At 42.1% G+C, this 17,564-nt stretch overlaps 1 long non-coding RNA gene across 1 annotated transcript in view; it reads right to left on the bottom strand.

The window, feature by feature from the left end:
* LOC133385784 (uncharacterized) overlaps window positions 1-17,564 on the bottom strand; it is a 125,645-nt gene that overhangs the window by 94,697 nt on the left and 13,384 nt on the right. The window contains exon 2 of the long non-coding RNA XR_009762953.1: window positions 13,375-13,510. This is a non-coding gene — a long non-coding RNA (uncharacterized LOC133385784). The remainder of the gene's footprint in view (window positions 1-13,374; window positions 13,511-17,564) is intronic.

Raw genomic sequence — 17,564 nt, 5'->3', positions numbered from 1 at the left:
CTTCAGGGAATGCTCCCCACCTCCAAAGAAGTTGTGTGCATTGTATAACATTCTGGCACATGCTCAAGATTGCAGTCAGTTCATACGGAACACTGACCTGTTGGCTTCCTCCATTACCTAAGGGTCTAACTTTGAAGATACACAGCATCCACATGTAGGGAAGGATAGGTCGTGGTAGGCAAGCTGCCTTTCAGGGCAGCTTGGCTGCCATTTCTCACCGTCTCACTGAGGAACCTTGGAGTTCTCTCCAGAACACAGTTTGAAAACCAAAGAATGAAGCTGTGAGAATCTGCTTTCACTTCTCCCCCCCCCCCACAAACGTCTGTATATGCACACAAACATACACAGGAAATTACTGAAAATTACCACTCAATGGAAAGGAGGGTAAACTATGAAAGGAAATGAGACTGAAGTGCTGAATTTGGAGGAAATAAACCATAAGTATTTGGACAGCTTCAGCAACAAACTGACAACAGTACATGGGTAACGAACAGAATTATTCACTTCTGTGAAAGCCAATACATCCAGAAATGGTGATTCTATCTGAAACAAATAAATTACAACCAACCTTCCTGTTAGTTTGCTGACAGAATATTAACAAGGGCCTCCCACAAACCTCTGCCAGCCTACATAAACTAATTTATTGTAGTCGTCTGACAAAATACACATTCATGAGCATATATATAAAAAATGGATTTGGATTTACAAAGAGAGAAAGAGAGAGAAAACTTCCACAAGCTATTTTATCTACTTACAAAAGCTATTGTTTTCCTGTTAAAAGCAGCAAAGAAAGGTGCATTGAAATCTGAAGGCAGGGGAAAAGATATTCCCAGGCTGCATTATTAAATCATCCATAATATAACAGGCGTCTTGATTTCTTAATAAAGTCACAATCCTAGTTCTGCATGCCTATGCACACCAGGATGCATTTGTGCAGTGGCATGGGGGCTCTGGGTAGCAGGGGGAGTACTGCCAGGCTCCTACGTTGGCTCCACAAGACGTCCTGGGAAACCGTGGGATCTTGTGACAGCCTCCTGGGGCAGGGTGGCTACCAGCTCAAAAGCTCCTGGCTCTGCATCCTGCACTTACAGGCCAATCTGCTACATTGCAGAAGAGCAATTGAGTGTATTTGACTAGTAGAACTTTCCAAGGGGACACAAAGAAACAATTGTTTTCAGCAGTATAAAACAATTCCCTCCCCCTTCCCTCTGAAATATGTTCTTTTGTTTCAGTGGATTGTGCCCCTTAAGAACAAACCCCCATCAGCATGATTAAAACAAAATTGTTTATGCAATAGTCACCGGATGCGGCTCTTTTGGGTGGTCGGAAGAAGTACACACCAAACATTTTCATGGGTTAAGAACATGCCACAGTTTTATTTGATTACAGCAGGTAACTGGGGTTGGCATGGCAGCTGGGAAAAGGATCTGGCCTTCATTCCAGCAGCCCTTTTCCAATCTTTTGGGAAATACCCTTGAGAGTTGGCCAGCATTAGACCCCATCGTGGTGCAAGCTGTGCATCTGGGATCCTGCTGGACAATCAAAGAGTAACCGACATAAGACCTGGCCCTTCCAGAGCTAGGTGTATGGCTTGTTCATATCCCCTCTAAGAACCCTAATGTTTAGATTCACTCCAATGCCATTCATGCCTTAATGCAACACCTAACAAAGAGACATACGTTCACTGGGCAACAGGCAAAAACCTTTACATTTCCCAACTACCAGAGCATATGATTTCAAATTAAGATGCCTCTGACATATATATGTATTAATATATTTCTCACATGCCTGCTTCACAATTTTCCTTGCTGTTTAGAACTTCACAATCATATATATTATATGAAGGTTCTTGATCAAGTACCAAAGCAAGACGATTAATATATTATCCTTCAAATGTACCAGTTTAGACATGAGGTGTTCCAGTATTAGGTTCATTCAATGTACATTCAATGTACACAGCAGTAACTGATATATAATTCACTCATAGGCAAAAAACCTTGCGGTTTAAGAATGTACCTATAGCCCACAGATATTTCTATCAAACTTTAAAAAGCAGGGAAATTGGGCAGCTATAGTGAATGCACCAGGGGAGCAGGAGACCAGACCTCCTCTCTGAGATATTGGACTGCCCTACAAATTGGTCAAAATGCAAACACCATTTGGGTTGGTCTTTCACAGTCCAATCCCCTTCCTGTGTACCTTGGAAGAATTTTGTAACATGTGCCTCTGAGCATATGGTGAGTGGTGGCAACACCTGCCATCTCCAAAGTTGGAGAATTATATTTTTGTATGTTTGTTGGTGTTCTTCTTACTTTGCTTCTTTCCTGTGTTACTAATGTTTCTACAGAGAATCTAAACCAGAAAAAAATTTCCCCTCCTTATTCATCCTAGAAATCTGTGTCAAATGTATTTTTATTAATTTCAAAGCCTTTTTATTGGTCATTGTCATGTGATGGTAATCTACAGAGAATCTAAACCAGAAATTTTTTTCCCTCCTTATTCATTCTAGAAATCTGTGTCAAATGTATTTTTATTAATTTCAAAGCCTTTTTATTGGTCATTGTCATGTGATGGTGAAGACAGCCTTTTGTGTTTTATATTGGAGGTTATGTTCTATTTCTATTTTGGGTGCATTAACAGTTGAATCTGAAACTGCAGTTTGATGTAAAATCAGACTGATTCCAATATGTTGCTACTTCAGCAATGACTCTAGCTGTTGGAAAAAGAGGATGCATGTTTTCAGCCTGCTATGTTTAAACCACTTTATTTAAGGCAAGGTGTTCACAGTCAATTAAAAACATAGAGCACATCTACCATTTTGCTAGAATATATTTCACCTCCCACTGTTTTATCATGTGCAAACTGAGACACTCCTGAGGTCCACTGGAGACTATTCTGCAGAAGTCAGTGCCATTATTCTGTTTGGAGTTTTTTTAGTGTAAATTTTGCAAAGTGTTGCTGTACTTCACATATTCACAGAAATAGAAACAAAAGAAAATGATTTCCTATAGGAAACATCACTAAAATTGCAAAGGAAATCAGACATATTCAAAGTGACCATCTGAACTATATCAACTGTCTTCATAATGTTGGTTCCTCCCTGCTAAAACAAGATCAGTACAGCACATCTCTTGTTTCTGTTATTTGGGCTGATTGCAGGTGTTGCCACCACTCACCATATGCTCAGAGGCACATGTTACAAAATTCTTCCAAGGTACACAGGAAGGGGGATTGGACTGTGAAATACCAACCCAAATGGTGTTTGCATTTTGACCAATTTGTAGGGCAGTCCGATATCTCAGAGAGGAGGTCAGGTCTCCTGCTCCCCTGGTGCATTCACTATAGCTGCCCAATTTCCCTGCTTTTTAAAGTTTGATAGAAATATCTGTGGGCTATAGGTACATTCTTAAACCGCAAAGTTTCTTGCCTATGAGTGAATTTCCCTGCTTTTTAATCTGGCAGGTAAGAAATGGGATCCTGTGCAAGTTTGCTGAGAATGGATTGATCATTTGCATGCTTATTGAGTTCAATGGGATTTACTCCTATGCAATCTTGGTTAGGATAGGAAAAACTGACCATGGGGGAGGAGGAGGGGGAGTGGGAAGGGGAAGGAACGTATTGGAGGGGGACAAAGGAAGGGGGAGGGGAAGGCAGGTTTGATCATTTCCATGCTTATAGAGTTCAATGGTATTCACTTCTGTGCAATCATGCTTAAGATAGGTAAAACTGACCATGGGGAGGAGGAAGGGGAGGGGGAGGAGGGGGAAAGGGAAGGAGAGGATTGGAAGGGGAGGGGGAGGGAGGGGCAAAGGGAGGGGATAGGAGGGAGGAGATGGGAGGGTGGGTTTGATCATTTGCATACTTTTTGAGTTCAATGGGATTTATTTCTATGCAATCATGTTTGAAAATGGAAATGGACTGCCTTCAAGTCAATCCCCACCTATGGCGACCCTTTGAATAGGGTTTTCATGGTAAAAGGTATTCAGAGGTGGTTTCACCATTGCCTTCCTCTGAGGCTGAGAGGCAGTGACCAGCCCAAGGTCACCCAGTCAGCTTCATGGCTGTGTGGGGATTCGAACCCTGGTCTCCCAGGTCGTAGTCCAACACTGACCCAGGGAAGAGGCAGGGAGGGGAAGAGGACGGGGAGGGTTTAATCAAAATAGCACTCCACTTACCTGGGAGTAAGCCCCACTGAACTCAGTGTGATTTACTTCTGAGTAGACATTTTCCTCCTTCCCTTCAAAATCACTGCAAGCATACAGAAGCTCTGCTCCACTTACCTGGGAGTAAGCCCCACTGAACTCAATGGGATTTACTTCTGAGTAGACAATTTTCCTCCTTCCTTCCCTCAAGCTCACTGCTAGCACACAGAAGCACCGCTCCACTTACCTGGGAGTAAGCCCCACCGCACTCAATGGGACTTACTTCCAAGTAGACTTGCAGAGTCCTTCAAAGCTCCCCCCCCTATTTTTTGACTCTTTCCCACTCACCTCCATTCTGCTGCTGCTTTCTCCCTCCATCGGCTATTTTCTCTCACTCACTCATGTGCTTCCTCACACAGAGCAAGCTCAACAGAAGGCCAGTGTGAGTCACATGTCTGTTGCCCACCAATCACAGGAGCAGACTTCCCCTGCTTCCTCCAAGTAACTGGAAGGGGAGGGGAGGGGGAGGCAGAGTGAAACGAAAGAACTCTTTGTTCTGCACATGTGGTACGTTATGATCCACTGTAATGCATTTTTTAATAAATTAATTAAAAATAAACCATGCTGTTTTTTAAATTTAAACCTACTACAGATGAAGTACTGTGTTTGGGGCAAGCTCAGGGATTTGATTAGGGATACCTTACAGTCATCTCTGAGTTGTAATCAACGACAACAGATTATGACAATTTCTCAAGAAAAAAGTCCAAACGGCTTCTAGTTTTTCTCTCTCCCGTTTTTCACTTTAACCTGTGGATTCTCCGTGGGGGGGTTGTGTATCACCAAGAAAACTTCCAGAGTTGTAGAGCAAGCGATTCTGAATCCAACAGTATAAGACTTGTAAGTTTTTGTTTTGAATTGGGACTATACAAAGCATCAGAAAGGAGTGTGGAGGGTATTTTCATTTAACATGGTAGAACGTGAAAAATCCCTGCTGACTATAGTATACAGCCACTTTCGTGGCTGTATAATGTGTGATGTGGCTGCAAAAAAGGCAAATGCTATTTTACGCTGCATTAACAGAAGTATACTTTCCAAACCACATGAAGCATTCCGTTCTATTCCCTAGAAGGTTCCCTTCTATTCAGCACTGGTTAGGCCTCATCTTGAGTACTGCATCCAGTTCTGGACACCACACTTTAAGAAGGATGCAGACAAACTAAAACAGGTTCAGAGGAGGGCAACGAGGATGATCAGGGGATTGGAAACAAAGCCCTATGAGGAGAGACTGAAAGAACTGGGCATGTTTATTTAGCCTTGAGAAGAGAAGACTAAGGGGAAATATGATAGCACTGTTCAAGTACTTGAAAGGTACACAGAGGAGGGCCAGGATGTCTTTTTGATCATCCCAGAGTGCAGGACATGGAATTATGGCTCAACTTGCAGGAATTTCAACTTAACATCAGGAACTGTTAGAGTGGTATGACAATGGAAGCAATTACCTAGGGAGGTGGTGGGCTCTCCGACACTGAAGGCATTCAAGAGGCAGCTGGACAGCCACCTGTCGGGTGTGCTTTAATTTGGATTCCTGCATTGAGCAGGGGGTTGGACTCAATGGTCTTATAGGCCTCTTCCAACTCTATGATTCTATGATATTGATGAAACACTTAAAGCCGTTTGGCACTATACACAGATCAAATAACAAGATACATTTTCTACCTGCAAGTTCAGCACATCTGGAAGGCATCAGGTTGAGGTAGGTTTGAACAAATGATGTTGATGGAAGTATTTATATGAAACTGTACCAGTCAGAGACCAGATATGGAGACCTCAGCAACATTAGTGCTAAAGCTATATATATAGAAAGTACTAAAACTGAGGGAAGGTGGGTGGGGAAACTCAGTGAGAAAATGGACCCCGTCAGTTGGGCAGTGGCTGCTTTTAAGCCCTCTGCCACCCTGCATGCGAGGGAGCTCATATAGACGATGTGTTAAGATGTCTGAGAGGCTGGCTGGCTGACTTCATGCTGCATGTTTTATGAGCTGTTTTAACGTTTATTTTTTTAAAAATAGTATATATCACATTTTGGTAGCTGCCTTGTGAGCACTTAAAGGACAAGATGTGAAATGAATGAATAAATGAATTAAATTCTAAAAGCACAACTCACTTCCCCTTCCCTGTTATTATGACAGCCAGTTTGGTGTAGTGGTTACAGTGTTGGACTAAGATCAGGGAGACCCAAGTTCAAATCCCCACTCGTCCATGAAGCTCACTGGGTGACCTTGGACAAATCTCTCTTTCTCTCCCCTCTGCTTAGCCTACCTCCTAATGTTGTTGTGAAGATAAAATGGGTGGGGGGAGAATCACATATACTGCCCAGGGCTCCTTAGAGAAAGACGTAGGATAAAAATGGAACAAATAAATAAATTTGATAGGAAGCAGTTACAGCATGCCTGAAAGGCACATCAATTCAAGCCAATATGGACACTTTGCATCCTGGGTAGCACTAGCCTGGTTGCTGGGAGGCCTGTTTTGGAAACTTGTGGGTTGCTCTGCTCAGCTACAAACTCATATACACTTATTCAGACCACTTAGGGGGAGCATCCCAATGTCAATCATGTTATTAATAGGATATAATAATAGAGGCAATTAGCAACATAATGCATTGCCAAGCTTGGGATTGCAGGTGAAATGATACGGCTGCAACATACAAGGGAAAAGGAACATCATTTACTGGTAGTTTCCTACCAACGTTATTAGAAGTGACAGGCACACATAAACAAGGCTGACAGTTAAAATGTAAAACACATTTCAGGATGACAGTAATTGCCAGGAGTGATGGACAAACCCTTTCTAGCTCCATTATGATACTTAAGGTATTTATAAATTAAAAATTGGCCCCAAGATTACCATGATTATATACCAACTAATCATGTATCAGGAAACAGCAGAGGTGTTGGTCTAATAAACACCTATTTTCTCTTCAAACACAAGACTTTCTCCCAGAATAAGTGGCCAGCTAAAATGGGGATTGTTAAAGAGCCATCTCTGTTCCAAATAGATAGTTAATCCTTTCTTCCCTATTTGCCTTTAGTAGTTAATGAAATACCTGGAAGGGCTTGCTTCAAAACAGCTGATTTCCCCATTGTGTGGTCCCAAATCAGAACGTGATATGAAACTTTGGATAGCAGGTCTTTTGGGTCAAGAGCCCCAACATAAAACTCTTGCCTTCCAAATGCCTTCTGAAAAGGAGTGTTTCCTATGTTTGAGGAGGTGGGGAGAAATCACCCACCAAGGCGGAAATTATTGTCAGTCAAATTTCATACAGAGGGATCTCTGCCCAATTCTTAACCTAATATTAAGTGCTAGGTTACCAAAACTAACCAGAGTAAAGAAGTTAGACTTACATTCAACCTTTGGTTTCTTTTCTAAATGGTCTGTACAGTAGGGCCCCGCTTTACAGCGCTTTGCTTTACAGCGTTCTGCTAATACAGCAGTTGTGAATTGTGGAAAGGCCCCGCTTTACAGCGCTTGTTCCGCTTTTACGGTGGTTTTTTTGCCGCCGGGCGCCATTTTGGTCAATATAAGTCAATGGGATCCGCTTTACAGCGGTTTTCGCTTTACAGCGGGGGTCCAGAACGTAACCCGCTGTATGAGTGGGGCCCTACTGTATATCCTTGTTTAAATGCTCTGAACTGCTGCATCTCTACTGTGAGGCCTACACACCAGCAGGCATCTAGTCAACAGGAATTATTATCTGTCTGCTTATGAAAGTTGCCCTAAAGCTGTGGTCAGGAGAGCTACCTTTTTGTTTGAGGAGGATGTGCAAGACAAACCTCTTTCATCAACCAAGTGATTGATTCTAAGGGTATCTTGATACTGTTCTGAGTTTGGAAATCTTTTAATCTAGTCCAGAGGTTCTCACTTTAAAAATTGCTGGGTGGGTGTGTCTTGGTAGACCACCTAAAATACTTTTGTTTTTTATTCTGCAAATCAAAGCACTTGCATAAATCATATTTTAATTTAAAAAATCACTCAGTGCTGACATCAATATCACAGGCCACAGAAAAGGGCCCTTTTAACTGGTAATTTTCTAAGGAAAAAATCAATTGACTGCAGCATCAAAGCTGTATTACAAAAATCATGGGTCCAAATCCAGACCTTCTTCGCCTCTTTGATAATCCAGCCCTGTCAAAATGTCCTTGATCTCTGTTAGAAAAAATTATATATCAAGGGCAGGGCCAAGAAGTGTAGATATTCTCAAGTGTTGTGCAGATCACCTGACGGGAACTCAATTACCACCATTTGAGAATGGGGTTTCGAGGCAATTCCATTCTGTTCTGGAAAGGTTCTGGGTGCGAAGGGTTCTGTAAAGTTGGAAAGTTTCCTGTCCTAAAGTATTGCTCTCAAGCATCTCTTGCACCACCCACTGTTTTTGGCACCCAGCGTTATTTATAAAAAGGCCCTTCCGTTTTTTGTCTTTGAGGGAGTCCACCAGAGCTGCTTTCTCTTTTGCTTTTGGCTGTCCTGGGTGGGGTTAAAGAGGAAGGCAGGATTTAAAGAAGACAGGATTAATTACTGATTCACTACAATAAACTATATTTTATTAATAACTAAGAATAAAAATATTAATAAATAATTACATTTATTAAATATGCAAAGCTCAATTCTTTGCACATTAATTCAGAAGCAACCCCCACTGAGTTTGAAGGGGCTTACTCCCTAATAAATGTGCAAATGTCCTTAGCCTCTCTCAGGTCTTTTCCAAAAATATTTAGAGTCCATGAAAGTAAAAAAGAAAAAGAAACATTTTTTGTTAGGCTAAGTCACACTTTCAACTACTTTTGCATTGCCATCAGTGTTCTGCAGCACTTTCAGTTCTATCAAATGAAATGAACGACTGGCTGAGATGTGAGAGGAATGGGTTGCTGAGATGCAATTTAATGCATTTAAAGCAGGCTCATCAAATTTATGTCTAAATGGGTCTGGAAATTTCATTCCTGGCATAGAAGAAGTGCAATCAAAATGAGACACTGCCAAACATTATGTGGCATCTAACAACAAATATTAGCAGTCATTATCATCAAATAATTTCACTCCTGGATTTCAGATGAGGCACTTTATCTTTTCAGATTACGTACTTTCACTATTTTTCTCTCCATCAGTCAAAACACAGTGCTTACTTAGTATGTCACTCTCTGTTTCTATGACTACAGAAACCTTCTATCCAAGAGGCCTGAATTTTCACTACTAATTGTCTGGACTCATGTGAACCCTCTTAAATCAGAACACTAGAACTCCTGGCTTAGAAAATTCTCAGGTGGTTCTTAGTAGGGAGTAATTTTAGAAAAGGTGGAGATATGGTTATACCAACTAGTTTTATTTTTTTCTCAAATAGGCCCCAAATTCATTCTACAGAGCATTTTAAATAAATGGTTTTCAAGCTGCTATTTTTACATGTCCAAGCAAAACCAAAAACCAAAGAGCTGGCACTAATCATTTTCAAAATGTAAGGTACACCTTCTTGGAAGATGTCAAGTGACACTGGTAAAGAAGAAAAAGTTGGTTGTTGGTTGTATAAGACTAGCAAACAGCCCATTCTTATGATGGTTGGGCTGTGTTCTGAGGGGTCGGGGGCTTTTCTATTGCAAAAATCCCTAGGTCGGGTGCTGCTCATTGTAGGATGCATGTCAGTGGTAGATGAAAACCTACTGTTAGTTATGGGGGACAGATTTCATACTCACAATAGTGTCCCTTAATTATGTATTTCATTTATTTTGGAAAAAGGAAAGGGGTGGATTTGGGAACACCATTGAGGTGGAGACTATTCCCTGCCCCAGTGACTTCAGTCATCAGAATCAGCCCCCATCTAAAGAACACAATTCCTAGCTTCTGTGTCTCAATCATACTGCTATATGACGAATTGTTGGGAGGCTAGGATGGCATGCTTGGGTCTGGTTTCTCTAAAAATAATCAGACTTTGACAAATTCATTCACCAGGGTCATTAGTGTCTAGGGGCTCTCTCTGCTCTGATGAATGAGGCAATGTTCCACCTCCACTGTCAGAAGAAATAAGCCTCGGAACACCAGATGCTGGTATCACAAGAGGGGAGAGTGCTCTTGCACAGCACTCAGGTCCTGCTTACAGGTTTCCCCTGGGCAACTGGCTGGCTGCTGTGCGAACAGGATGCTGGACTAGATGGGTCTTTGGTCTGATCTAGCAGGGCCCTTCTTATGTTCTCATCATCATGAGGTTTTTAAGTATTACTATTTATGATTATTAGTTCAAATGTAAAAGGTATATAGAGTAGGAACGGGCAAGAAATTTGATTCAGTTTGCATTTCAAGACAAATCTATCAAATCTGCACTTTCCGACACCATACGAGAACCAAAACACAGCCATCCTTCAAACCCCTCACTTATTCAAATTTCGCAATGCAGTTCACCAACCAACCAAAGTTAATAAAAATGCATATGTTAGAGGACAAGTGTGCATAAAAATGAATATATGAGTGAAAATAAAATACAAAAATGCAATATATGATAAGAAATTGCTTGCAAAAATGTGTACATTAGTCAAAACTGCCCACAAAACTTTGTTTATTGGGAGAAATTCACACTAAAATGCTGGAGAATTTTCATGCGGAGTTTAAAAAAATAAATTGCAAATTGCTGCAGAAATGTGGAGCGCTGAATTGGAAAACTGATTGGAAAAATGACAGAGAACCATAATGAACATATTTTCATACCTTGTGTAGAGATAGATGAGCCTGAGCAAGTCAGTCTGTAGAAGAATGCTTATTCGGTTATCTTATCTACATTCATCAAACTGAGCAAACAGGGATTCTACCTTAGAAAGGAGGTGGGGGGGCGGAGAATGAAGGATGGAGCCTGATCCTCTTGTTCAGTCTGCAGCCTTTTTGCAGTCACTCAGTTCCAACATTTCAAATGATTAGCTTAAACTGAAAGGCACTAAGCTGCAATTCAAGACACACTTACCTGGGAGGAAGTCCCATTGAACTCAATGGAGCTTACTTCTAAGTAGGCCTGTATTGGATTGCACCCTAAGGCTAAAGATACATAATCATTCTCAGGCCCTGAGCCTGGCAACCCTAGTTCAATAGGACTTACTTCTAGCTAAGTGTGTGTTGGACTGCAGCCTAAACACCCAAAATACAAGGTAAGATGAGGGAAAAAATCAAGCAGAGGTTAGATAGTTGTTTTCTTCCTACTCCAGACTTACTCCTACTTAGTTTAAGTGGTAAAACTTAGGTGTAAGATTGTTTGCACTTCTAATTAAAAACTAAAGGTTGCATTTCAGCTGGCTGAAGAGCCTTTGCTAAACAAATGCTCAGTGTGTTGTATAAGTTGGATCCATACAGAAAGATGCTCCACTGAGGTCAGTGGAGCTACTCCCAAGTAAATATACATCGGATTGCTGCTTTAAGCTGTGTCCAGACAAGGGTGTTATGTTGTGAACAGGTTGTTCAGATCTGATGTGTTCCTATGTGCACAAGTGGCACCTGAAGGACTCTACACTCCCATTATTTCAGTCACCATTTTCATTACTATTCTGCTGCTTGCTGTCCACACCAGAGGGCGGAGTCTAACAGAAAATATCCTGGAAGTGGTGATGGATTTTGCCCATTCTCTCAATCACTCCTCCCTCCTTTCCAAGTTAGCTTCCAGGATTAAACTGCAGTTTGCTTGTTCTTTAAAATAAAATTCACATTTAGTAGAACTGTGCAAGATCTATAATAATAAAAACAAACATTCCAAATGAAGAAGGCTATGTCACATACAGTAGAATCAGATGGTTGTGGGATTTGGAGGAGGGCCTCTGATGGCAAGCATAAAGTCCAGGCAGACTCATGCAGTGGAAGACAGTCCCTCACTTCTCATGTTGCCACTTGCACATAATTTTGTGCAAGCGAAAGAACATATTTGGGTTTGATATTGCAAAAATGGCCAACCACCTCTTCCTGTTCAGAAGATTACTTCTGCATATGGGAAAGACACCTTTTGGATTCAACCTTACACCTCCTAAAAAGAGCCATAAATAAAGTGTATGTTTCTCTGCTACAGTCTGAAAGCTGCATAAGATGAGGCTTTGAACCACTGCAGATTTAAGAAGAAGAATCCAAGAAGGCTGTAATGGAAATGGACTGCCCTCAAGTCGATACCGACTTAGGGCGACCCTGTAAATAGTGATTTCATGGTAAGCGGTATTCAGAGGGGGTTTACCATTGCCTCCCTCTGAGGCTAGTCCTCCCCAGCTGGCTAGTCCTCCTCAGCTTGCCACAGCTGCACAAGCCAGACCCTTCCTTGTCCACAACTGTCAGCTGGGGGGCAACTGGGCTCCTTGGGACTATGCAGCTTGCCCACAGCTGCACAGGTGACAGGGCATGTAACCCCGAGTCACTTACTGTGGGGTGATCGTTAGCTGGCCCTTGACACCCAGGAGACATGAGTGGGAATTTGAACTCACAGACTCTGGACTCCCAGCCAGGCTCTCCTCCCATTAGCAGTTTATTTAGTGGAAAAAAATGTGTAGGGGAAAGCTCTTATATGTCAGAAATTTCAGTGATATTCCATCAAGGTGCCAGAGTATTATGAAAGCTCTCTTCAATGTACAGGAATATAGATAAAATCTCTGTGGTTACCTGCCCCCTCCAAGAGCATCAAAATAAGCCTAAATGAAGAAACAAATCATTTTCAGCTTTGTCACAGCTAGGTCCACAGCACAGGGGCCTAAAAATGAACAGACAAACTAAAATTACTATTATTTATTTATTTAGCGAAAGGACTGAACCATTATGGGATATTTGGTTGTCATAGTGACAGAACCAATGCAGTACTGTTTCTAAGTGGGGAAACTTGTAATACATAGAAACAAACATTGCACTGGCAAAATCACAGCATCGTATCTTCAGAAGAGAAGCTGCTTTCATGTCATGCAGGATCTCTTTGGAGACTGAATCACAAGCCTCATTAACTGAGCAAGACTGAAAAATTATACAGAGAAAGAGAGAGAGAAGGAATAAACATTGATGCAGCATTAGGAATAAAGAAGCCATCTGCAAGATATTTTCTTGACAAAACAGGCACAGAACTCTTCCTTAAAGCTGACTGGTATGTTGTTGTATTCTCAATATACTGTATTTGGATAGAGGCTGGTGGCTATTTTAAAAGCAGGTAAGTTAGAATTTACTCCATACAGAAGCTATGACTTACCTGGCTTTGGAGTAACCTGTGAAATGTTCCTTTCCCCAGGTTATCTTTTCACCCACCGTCCCCAGATTAATTGTTTTTGCTGAAACCTTTCAGTTTGAAGAAAGAGCACAAGATGATCACATTGCAGTCAAACAGTCTTGCCATTGTAGAAGAGGAGGGAGGGAAAGATAAAACAGAAACACTAATGATTTGAAAGCACAGCAAGTCACAGTCCAAAACTGTGGGGACAATCCACTCACACCACAGGTGCAGCAACTGTGTGTGGACAATTCTCCCCCCCCCCTCTATCTATGCACATGTACAGGCAGCTCAACAAAACATTAGGGGAAATGGGAGACCTGTGTGCATCTCCCATATGCAGGGGTGTAGTCATCCAGGGTCTCAGAGGGTCTTAGACCCTTTACATTTTTGGGAGCAGGGTCCCAGCAGGGTCCCTATGTCTCCAGCAGCCTACAAGCTAATAAGCATGAAAGGGGAGTGCATTCACCACTGCAAAGAGTCTCTGAACATGCTTCTTTGTCCTTTCCTGGTGATTGGAGCCAATCAGAGTGAAAAGAGGTGAGTCAGCCACTGAGAAGACTCTCTTCAGTAGCTAACACTCTCCCCCTTTCATGCTTATTGGTCCCTAGGGACGTTGTTGTGGGAAAAGGCATTAAGAAGAATGTCATTCTCAACCCAGAAACAACAAAAAGGGGAGATGCGTGTGGCTGTAACTCCCATCAGCCTCAGCCAGCATGGCCACTGGATTGGGCTGATGGGAGTCGTAGTTCAAAAAAGTAACTTTTCCAAGCTCTGGCTGTGACTATCATGTAGGGCAGCCTTTCCCAACCAGTGTGCCTCCAGGTGTTGTTGGACCACAATTCCCATCTTTCCCATTTTGGCAATGCTGGCTAAGGTTGATGGGAGTTGTGGTCCAACAACATCTGGAGGCACACTGGTTGGGAAAGGCTGATGTAGGGACCCTGCACTTCTGAATTTGCCACTACACTACTGCCCATATGCCCATCCCAATCTCCTGCTTTATGCAAGTTCCCCATGCTTAGCACGAGAGTCACTTGCAAGGCCCAGAGAAGGGTGAAGATATGGGAGGTGCATTGTAGAGCACACAGAGCTCCCATTACCCCTGAAATCCTTTCATTCAGTTCTTAATATTTATTTAGCACTTTACACATTCACATAGGATTCTTAAGATCTTTGTTATCTCCCGCCCAATAATTGTCTAATACTCACAGCTGTAGGGATAAGTTTGAAAAGGTGATGGATGGATGCTAGCGGTTAGAACAATGAAGACAGATATACCAAAGGTGAAACTCGGATTTTAGAAAGTTCATGACAAGATTTATTTTTCAAGGATTAACGGTCTTCGTGTTTCAAATGTTTATATGCAGACCAGTATGCTATAAGCTAATGAAATGCTACAGACATTTTACACAACTAAAAATTGGCAATGGCATTCTGTCTCATGTATTTCCAATGTGACTTTTGTTGCTGTACAAACTGCCCACACCTGCTTCAAGGTACATCTTTTCATATGAAATGAAAAACAGGCCAAAATTAATGTAATTTATTAACATAAATTAATTAGTGTTAACTCTGTACTGCCACCTACTGATTTAAAGGAAACATTTAATTTGGTAACATCCTCTTACAAATGTATTTATTTTCCCCTTTTGCCACATGAATCTTAGAGATCTGGACCTGAAAAATATCACTGAAAGAGTGAGGTGATGCCCTCATTATACCAATGTAAAATCATGACTGCTTTTTGATTCCCTTGATTGATTTATGGAATTAAAAAAAATAAAATTCTACAGGCTCAGTGTTTTATCAAAGTTTTTCTCTATCAGGGCTGGGCTGTGGTTAGCAGTCCAAGGTGAGCCAGGACTGGTGAGTAGTCGGGACCAATCAGGTGGCGGGGCTGAGGAGGAAGCCAGGTGTCAAGGCCAAAAAAAAAAGCAAAATCAGAACCAGAACACAGATCAAGAGATTGGACAGGATCGACAAACAAGATAGAACTGAACAAATCACCAGGGCTACAGGAACGCACCAGAGCAAACCTCAAGTAAAATAGGACACTATTCTCCCTGATCAGGAGGATCCACTGGCCAAGCACTTGGGACATGATCTGAGGGCACATGATACGAAGATATTAGGTCTGGGTCTGGTCAGTGCCAGTGGCTGGGGTCACTTTGAGTTCCATGATAAAAGAAAGGTGGGATATAAATGTAGTAAATAAAAAAAGGCAAACCTGGCTGGGCAGATTCAGCCCAGGGCCTGAAGGGCTCACTGAAAGTCTGTGACTCTGTGGTAGAGCACATACTTTGTATGCAAAAGGACCCAGGTTCAATCCCCAGTATTTCTAGGAAGGGCTTGTCAAGATCCCTGTCTGAAATGCTAGGAGCTGCTGCCAGTTATTGGGAGCAATACTGAGCTAGATGGCCTGACCCTGTATAAGATAGCTTCCTGTGTTCCTGAAAAGGTGTCACCTGCAGCTCAAAGGTTCACCACATGAGGGAGCTGCATGCAAGTCTAGCAGTTCCTGGCGTTCTGTCTCCAAGGGGCCGATAGTCTCTCTCACAATGACAGTGTTTTCCTCTCAGTTTCTAGCAACACAGATATCTAGAACTGGGGTAGCCAATATTGTCCCCTCAAGATGTTATGGCGTACAACTCCTAGCAGTTTCAGTCAGTGTAGCCAATCATCAGGGATGGTGGGATTTGTATTCTCCTCTGGAGGGCACCACATTGGGTGCCGCCGATCTAGAAGCTCAAATAAGACAGACCCTGGCACCAGAGCAACTGTACATACGCAATAGCCTTGGTTAAATTGGTGACAGCATCAACCTCCCCCACCTTCCTTTCTGTATGTATGTGTGTGTATGTGAAAGGGAACCAAATCCAGCCTTCTTCACTCTGGATTTGGCTGGGAATGATATACGTAGCACCTGCTTGCAAGGACGACTGCAGAGATGCTCGGAAACATGCGTTTGCACCCTATGTGTGCACCAGAATTGAAAAAACTATGTCAGTATCAGTGGTAGCCAACATGGTGCCGCATCCAGCATGGCCAATGATCAGGGATGATGGGGATTTGTGGAGGTGTCCTGGGGGAGGGGCACATTAAATGCTCTATGGTCTGTGAAGGAATAAGCTCAAAAGTGAGCCACAATTGAACAGGGACGTGGACTTTCCAATTTCCCGGGGGAGGGGGCAAACCTAGGAAAAGGAGGGTGTGCGCCACTGGTTACAGCGGTATCTCAGTGGTCTCCTGCTGTGTCCTGTCTTTGAAATTTGCTCTTAGGATGGTCACTTTAAGATCTGCAATCTGACATGCATGTAGATAGGTGAAATTCTCATGGGTGGGTTGTAGGGTTTTTTGTTTTTTTACCTTACTTTCAAGGTAGCTGAGGGGTGCTTGTGAGTGTCCTTTCTTTCATTTTACAAAACATCTCTCAGGTGGCCCGCATCCTTCCCAGGTTTTGATACTTCCTGAAAAACCCATGACATTGCTGGCAACAGTTCATTCTTGTATTTTTACTTTTAAAGAAATAATTGCAGAAAAGGTATGGGAGGTTTAAAGTAAAAGGAAGGACTTCTATTAAAAACAAAATCAGCAAACACTAGGTTTGGGGGAGAAATTTGATTCCACTCACATTTAAAGGTGAATCTACCTAATTCACATTTTACCTAAACAATATGTGAACTGAAAGACATCCATCCTTCAAAGTATTGCAACAATATAGTTCTCCAGCCAAATAACGTCTACAAAAATGCATATGCTAGTGAAAATAACATTTTTACATTACATTAAAGCAAAATTGCATACAAACACATGCATATTAGGAGAAATTTGCACTAAAATGTAGTGAATTTTCATGTGGACTTTTTTTTTAAATTGCAAACTGATATGGAAATGTGGAGAACTGAACTTAAAATTGGAAAGATGAGAAACTGAGAGAAACCAAGATTGATAGATTTGCCCATTCCTAGCAATCACTCTGATCTCAGGTGCTTGGTAGCCATCCTTCCTGGCTTCCCACACTTCAGTTAAAGCCCAGGGTAAAGTGTCATGAGGTAGCAAGAACATAAGAACATAAGAAGAGCCTGCTGGATCAGGCCAGTGGCCCATCTAGTCCAGCATCCTGTTCTCACAGTGGCCAACCAGGTGCCTGGGGGAAGCCCGCAAGCAGG

This window comes from Rhineura floridana, chromosome 5, assembly GCF_030035675.1.
Source record: "Rhineura floridana isolate rRhiFlo1 chromosome 5, rRhiFlo1.hap2, whole genome shotgun sequence".
Classification (NCBI taxonomy): domain Eukaryota; kingdom Metazoa; phylum Chordata; class Lepidosauria; order Squamata; family Rhineuridae; genus Rhineura; species Rhineura floridana.
This window is presented reverse-complemented; position numbering and strand designations above follow the sequence as displayed.